The sequence below is a fragment of the Lactuca saligna genome, chromosome 3 (assembly GCF_052625555.1).
Source record: "Lactuca saligna cultivar CGN05327 chromosome 3, ASM5262555v1, whole genome shotgun sequence".
In the NCBI taxonomy this organism is placed as follows: Eukaryota; Viridiplantae; Streptophyta; class Magnoliopsida; order Asterales; family Asteraceae; genus Lactuca; species Lactuca saligna.
The window spans coordinates 204,727,031-204,735,295 of NC_136419.1; positions in this window are offsets into that span (position 1 = coordinate 204,727,031).

The following is an 8,265-nucleotide window of genomic DNA, read 5'->3' on the forward strand; positions in this document are numbered from 1 at the left end:
TTGTGTGAAGCATTTGAGGCACAACATTTAGGGTGCTAGGTTCACAAAGTCTTGAAGGAATCCAAGCAACAACAAGGTATGTATTTCTACTAGTTTTTATGTTTTATGTAATCCCCATACCATGCTAGTTAGGAAATAACCTTGAAAAAGAAATTTGCATGTATATAGAGAAAACATAGATTCATGGTTATTAGGGTTGCATGTACACCTAGAAAGTGTTAGAATGCTCAAAACCCAACAGTGGTATCAGAGCCTAGGATTGTTTTCTGTCTACTTGATGAAAAACTGCTTGAAAATCGAAAATTCTACATTCTGACGACTTTACTCGCCGAGTCCATGAACAAATTCATCCTACTCGCCGAGTTGGATAATGAACTCGGCGAGTAGGATCGAGCTGGCCAGATTTTTCGAGTTTTTGTTGTAGGAAGTGGATTAGAATCATTATCCCAATCTGTTTTGGACTTGTAAAATCTGTTTTTCAAAATGATAATGATTATGTTAATCCATTTTACATGACTTTTAACAATTTCAAAGTATTATATATGTTTATATGATTTCTTGAAATTGCTTGACATGAATTTGAGTTCTTATGAGTTTTTAGAAGATCATAGGAATTATGTGTAACCACCATGTGTGTTTAATTCTTGATCTTAATTATATTGATGGTGTCCATAACTTGTCCTCAAGTTATGGATAACCAAAGGTCACTTCTTTAATTTGTGTTTAAAGAATTAAAGAGGTTTCATAAAATGAAGAGTCTTCATTTTTATGAACCATTAAAACTCATAAGTTAGAAATTAAAGAAACTTGGAGTAGTTTCAATTCTTGCCCTCAAGTTTTGGAATTTGTAAAGTCTTACACTTTAATTCCAAATTAACTTTTTTTTTTAAAGTTAAAAAAAAATTCAAACTTTATGGACTTCATTAAATTAATTAAAGTGTTTAATTAAAAGAGTTAATAATTCCATAAAGACATCGTTTAAGTTTAATTAAATTAAGAGTATAATTTAATTAATAGATTAAACCACCAAGTATTTTAAATATTTAAAATACACCCTTATACTATTATTATAATTTTAATTATATAGATATGTATAAGAATATGTCATTCTTACTGTTAGTAGGGCTCATTCACGAAGTCGGTTTATAAGGGGTTATAAGGTGGTTGCCTATAAAATGGTCACTTAATGGGTGTCCACTCTCACCCACCGCTTCCTTGATCGGTGGAAGGTCGTTAGCCGAACGGGTAGGATACGACTTTAAATACTCATTAAAAGTATAATGAATTATAAAGTAACTATACATTATAAATCCTCAATCTTAGTTACTTTAGGAAAATGTGAAATTGGTGCTAGCCAATAAAATTACACTTTGTACCTTACCAAGTTGTTAGTGGAGCGTGTGTGATTAACCGGCACACTAAAATGTTGACTTTCTTATAGATCGGTGGAGCCTGTGTGGTTAATCGACACATCGATTAGGTAATATTGTTGAGGGTACCAAGTCAATTTGTATGGTTATTCACACCTTGTTTGTGATCCTCGGCATCCCAGTCACAAACTTGAGAGGGCACAATCGAGATTCAAACATGCCATTGAAAGTTCAATGTATCTGTCACACCCCGCTAAAGCGGAAACGCAAGATATGACAACGATAACGGTTTCATTGCAAAGGATAAAGATACATCTGTTGGGTTATGAGCATTCTAACACTCCTAAGTGTACATGCAACCCTAAATACCTTGGATCTAAGTTTTCTCTATTATACATGCAAATATGAACATCCAAGGTATTATCCTAATCTAGCATACAAAATAATGGATATAACAAGATAGAATACATACCTCTTTTATAGTGCTTATCTTCATGAAGCTTGAGTGCCTAGTGCCCCAAGTGTGACACCTCAAATGATTCACACAACACCATAAGCACTTGGAATAACTTAGAGAGAAATTAGAACACTTCATGAAATCGTGTAGCCCTTATACATACACATAGTGTAGTAACGATTTCTTGAGCCATGGGTTTCTTTTATATGGTGGCTATTAGGGTTACACCATGTAACTCATGACTTTACCCATTCCTTATGCTCCATGGATTTTAACCTCCATGGAGTATCCATGGGTCACCCCATGGACTTAGTCCAACATAAGGAATCTTGGATCACAAGCCCACATATATAAGAATGAATGATTTACACAATCAACCCATATATTTAATTAGTCTCCTTTTGATCACTTAATTAATTCTTGATCAATACTAATTAAATAACCTTATTAATATATTAGAACTTATAATATATTAACAAACCTTAAGTGTTATTTCTCATTTTAGTTTATCCAAGTGCATGATGCCATGCAACCCAAATGGACCATGCCGGGTCGGGTCAAGTCTTACCAATTATAGTTACGGACTTAGACATTAATCCAATAGTCTCCCACTTGGATAAGTCTAAAACTATTATTGCGTATGACTTCAGGAACCAACTGGCAATCGCAGCGCTCAAAAGCTTTTGTCGAACTCTGACCTTGTAGATGAACTCTGATCTTTGTCAACGACTTATCCATTAGATAAGGGATCATATATTCCTCCATTCTAGATATCATATGGACTGAGACATGGATTATAATCATTCTCTCTGTCCACTAGTTGTTTCCCGATTTCCGATTTATGACGACTGACTAATTGAACAAATCAAATCAGTCCTGGCCCGGCCGAGCACTTCCATTTGTCATCATCAAATCATCGAGGGGCCCACAGATATCGCTTTCATCCCGAAGGTAAAAGGAATGGATAAACTTCGACTCATATGGCTTGTTGTACTACTTGTTGAATCATACACAAAGACACGTTCTATAACATCGAGTTACCAATGCGTTTCGTGTAATCAATGTACTATCAACTCATAGTAACAACTCATATCTCTAGGTTTGAAGAATATAAGATATTATCGTCTCATGATCACTCGTGATAAAATCCATGAAGTGATTCCAATGAGCGCGGGTTGAATCCAATACTCAGAACTTATGAGCACTCATGAGTGTTGTAGCCCTTTGTCCAACATCTTAGACCTCTACAAGCCAACCCATGACAATCTTAATTCATATCTACTTCCAACATATGACCGACTGTGGATGGTTTGAATAACTTAGTCATTCCGGAAGAATAACCTAGTTTATTCGGGAAGTCAAAACATGCAAAGTGAAACACAATGATAATTGAATCCAATATGGTCTCAGAACTTATGAATATAAATAAAACACTTTTTATTTATCACCATATGATTACACATTATTCATTGTATATTGTTTCAGCTATCAACATTATTCTTGAATTTAAAACAATAGTTGTCCCATGCTCCAAGCATGCACACTATGTTTTCTAAACACTAGTCATGCCATACACCAAGTATGCATACTATGTTTGTCTATGATCTTTACTTTGTGAACTGGATCAATTGAACATAACTTCAATGATTCTTTTTTCACAATCCCAAATCCTTACTGCAAATGCAAGAATTCCAAATTCATGTCATTTACTGAAATCTGTTAGATTCTAAACTTATATGCATCGATCCTCTTGTAATGATTATGCACAAAGTCAGAAAGACTTGGCAAAAATCATTACAGAGTATTCCACAGGAGATCAACTCCTTGGAAACATCCTTCTTGCATTAAGTTTCCTTAATCTTACACAGATTGAAATCTTTGACTTTTAAAAATTTCCGGATTCCATTTTGACTATCACTTCTGAACAAGAGTTGCCTCCTTACAAATTATGTCAATATGGTCCTTCCAGAATAATTACTATACTTCCAATTGTCCTTGAGAAACCAGTCTTTGGTAAACCTTAGATTGTCCTCGACAATTGTTTAATCCTTTTAGTCATATCCAGTTCTAAACCTTTTCCCTTCTTAATGCCTAGACATTTGGAAAATTTTAGAAAGGATGAATATAGCACATGTAATCGGTCCTATATCCGAAGCATATGGGACACGATTCATGATGTCTCACATAAAGACTAAACCATTCTTTTGCTATAACATTTCCATTTCTATTTGCCAAGTTCTCATAATTCAGATTATGAAAAGGGATGCCGTAATCATAATCGAATTTAAGAACGCAAATAATGGACCCATATACAGAATTTCCTTATGTTGAGCCATTCCAACATGAAATTCATATATATCCTTGACTAAATGATTAAAACCTCACGATCTAAGCTTATAGATTTGAGATGAAGTATAATTTCCTCTCCCTTAATTATAGCAAAACAACTTTTTCCCAATTGAAACCTTTTGTTTTCTATAATTAACATTGCTAGCTTGCAATACTTATCGTAATTATCATGCTCCCACTAACATGATGATTATTAGCATAACACTTATGCTCCCACTAGCTTTGACATGTACTCAGAAATCACTGGACTTCTAGAAATCAATACTTTATTGACTTTCTTTCCAAAGTTCAGATTTCTGATACTAGATTGTTTTGATAAAACTTTATCAAAAAACATACACCTTCCCTTGGATAGCACACTTGTGTGTCTAAACAATTATGAAGAGGGATGCCGTAATCATAATGGTTAGACCTTTTGCCACTTCTCACAAGTCCAGGTTAGTGTGCCGGTAAACCACACACGCTCCACTAACGACTTTGAGATCACAATTGCTATCTAGCTAAAATCTACTTAGTGGAAGTGTTTCCTCACCATCATTTTCATGAATCGGAGAGAAACCTTATGACACTTAGATTTAATGGTGTATGTGTTCTTATCCATGTGAATTGTCAAAATCATAGTCACAAGACAAGGATAATGACAAATCCAAACTCATATGGACTGAACTCAATCTTAATTTCTTGCCACCTGGTAGCTCAAGGGCCTACCATTGCTTCCAAGTTGTTATGCAACACATTGAGAACTCTAAGAGCTCATATGCAAAGTCAACTTTAACTGGAATGGGCACAGAATATGTCAACACGATAGGTTATAAACCTTAAGTCGTGTGCTAGTGAAGAACTTTAGGTTTCATTCTTGATTAGTTCTTGAGACTTTCAAGACCTTTAAGACTCCCACTGTCCTCTTGACATATAAGACTTCCTTGTCAAAAATTCAAGAGATAGTGTGGATTCTAATCAAGACAAACACTTCACACAATTGGCCTAAGTTGGTCTTTGTTTTATCCAAAACATCACAACTTACCAATTTCAAATGTACAAGAGTAGAAAACTTTTACTCTTACATTTGACACGTGTTTTAAACCTTCTTTAAGACATGTCACTCAAGTTACAATCTTGGAGTATGACTCTAAGACTTGTATTGGAACGAAGTATGACTCATCTTCTTGATTTAACCATTTCAACAATTCAAGATCCCTTCTTCTTAGTCATAAGAATGCACTAAGACTTCCTTAGAGAACTAATTTTGATATGGTTTCTTAATCATTGAGATGATCACAAAGCTGATACTAAAGTACTCTCCTATCTTTTCAGATTTGAGAAACTTTTATCCTTCTGCCTAATTTGATTCTTCTTATCCGCTCTGCCTTACATTGGAACCTTTTCCAATGTCTCAGAGTTACACTTACGCTTGTAAGTATAATCATATTTACTATGCTTTAGTAAACTATGACGAATAGCCTTACATCTTTTGTGGTGGACTTAATCAGTGCACATGACTATGTACTCGATCCCTTAGTCCATTACTTGATTCACACATCCATGTGAATAAGTAATTAGTCTTAATTTTTTTTTCCAATACTTGAAAAGTTCCCATTCATCATGCTATACAACTTGCATGATTCCAAGTCCCGGTCCAATTGAGACTTTGGATGATAAGAATCTTTCCTTATTTGGTAAATTTAGACATTACCACAAATGAAAGAATCAATTTAATATTTCCACTCTTGCTATTAATGGAATCATATAAGCAACAATTTTTCCTCAAATGCCATTGTAAGGATATTTAAAATAAATAAAATCAAAAAATTCTTTTATTTTAAAACTATGCGGAAAAACTTATCCTTACAATCCATATGAAAACTTGTTGTTATCTATTCCTTAGCAATATCTCATAACTCCTAAGAAGTAGCTCAAGAATCCGATTTTCAAACTATGCGATAGAAATCCATCTACGCGATCAGATTCAGCATATTCTTTCTTTAAGTTCCTTTACTTTTCTTTGATTCTTAAAACATTACCATGTGGCCCAGTCACATCATGTATCAGGAATCTGAAAATAGAAACTTAACAGAGTTAGATTAGTGGATTTTTACCTGAAGTAGAGTCAATCTTATTGACTTTAACATCCTTAGGTAAATTTGGCAGCTTCGCAAATAATGACCCTTTCTTTGGCAATATAAACATATGGACCCTTTGATAATGGTACACGGGACTATCACAGACTTAGCTTTTCTCTTTACCATTTGTTCAACCGAGTTGACTATGGCCGATCCCTTTCCATTGGGAAGAGAATGCTTTTCTGGATTTCCTGTGTCACTATTGTCAATGTCCATCAAGTTTTGAGGAAGTTGATCTTAACAAATAGATAAGATCATTAAGGGTCTTGTCATAGTCTGTTTCATAGGTGTTCCAAAAGAACTCACTATGTGACTTAGAAAGTTGTTGAGCCACTAACTTTCTCAAGACTTTGACACCCAACTCTCCCGGCTTGTCAATATGTGACTACATCTCCAAGATGTGATCACAGCTAGACCTCGCCTTGCCATTAGGGCTTGAGTGATCTTAAACTTTTTCAAGAACTTGTGGGTTAGGGAGAATAATTGGAGGAGGAGAAAGAAGTATGATATCCATGGGACATCATCTTCATTAGGAATGCTTGTTTCAAGAGATTTGGGAAGATCATAGATGTCTAAACCAGACATCTTTTGGGAGATATTCAAGATAATTGATCTTTGAGTCCTTAATATGACACCCAATATGAAAATATTAAGGCTAGGACCCAACAAACTATTTTATAACTTAGAAGAGGTATGCCGTAATCCAAGCTATAAAACAATTTGAAGGTAGGTGAATGACGATTCACCAATTTCCACCAAGATAAACGAAATGTATTATTAGGTTTTAATTGGTTTTGAAACTCCTAGATCTTTTGAGATTCATTGAACTGCTCAATGGCATGTTTCAATCTCGAGTGTGCCCTTCAGGTTTTGTGACTGGGATGCCGAGGATCACAAAACAAGGTGTGAAGTAACCATGCAAATTACTTGGTACCCTTAAGTGTTTACCCCTCAATCGATGTGCCGGTTAACCACACACGCTCCATCGATACTATGATAAACATTAAGTTACCCTTTGCCTACCTTGTTAAATACGAGTTAGTGTACCGATTAACCATACACGCTCCACTAACCGATTTAAACCAAAGTGCAAAGTGTAATTTCATGGATTAGCACCTTATTCACATTTTCCTAAGTAACTAAGATTGGGTATTATTTAGAGTTTAGTTACTTAGTATTTATCATTAATACTTTTAATGAAGGGAGAATTATAGTCATGTCAAACCCGTTCGTCTAACGACCCTCCACCAGTCAAGCAAGCGGTGGGTGAGAGTGGACACCCATTAAGTTGCCATTTTATAGGCAACAACCTTATACCCACCTTATAGACCGGCTTCGTGAATGAGGCGTACTAGCGGTAAGACCGACTTTACTCTTATACATATATATATTATTAACTTATAATATTATAAAGTATAAGGGTTGAATTTTAACTTTTAAAAATTCTAAGGGCTAACTTGGAATTAAAGTATTCATAAGAGAAAACTTTACAAATTCCAAAACTTGAGGGCAAGTTTTGAAACTATTCAAAACTAATTAATTCCATAACTTATGTATTTAAAGTAGTTTTAATCCAAAAACTCTTCAAGTTCCATAACTTGTGGACAAATTATGGAAGACTTTAAACTAATAAAGAATTAACCTTTTTCTTTATTTTATAACTTATGGAATTAATTAAGGTTACATATTTTATTTATTTATTTATTAATGAAGTGACTCTTGAACCTCCATAACTTAAGGACAAGACTCTTCATCTTTTGTAACCATTGCCCACTTTTATGAGTTTTTATGAAACTTAAATGTGAATTTTCATATAACTTGAGGACAAGTTACAAAAACACATTTTAGAATCAACTCTTAGATTAATTTGGATTGAAAACAACTTTTTCACTCAACTTTTCTATTAATCTAAGCAACTCATAAGAACAAGATAATTCAAATCAAACTTTTTCATGTAATTAGTCTAACC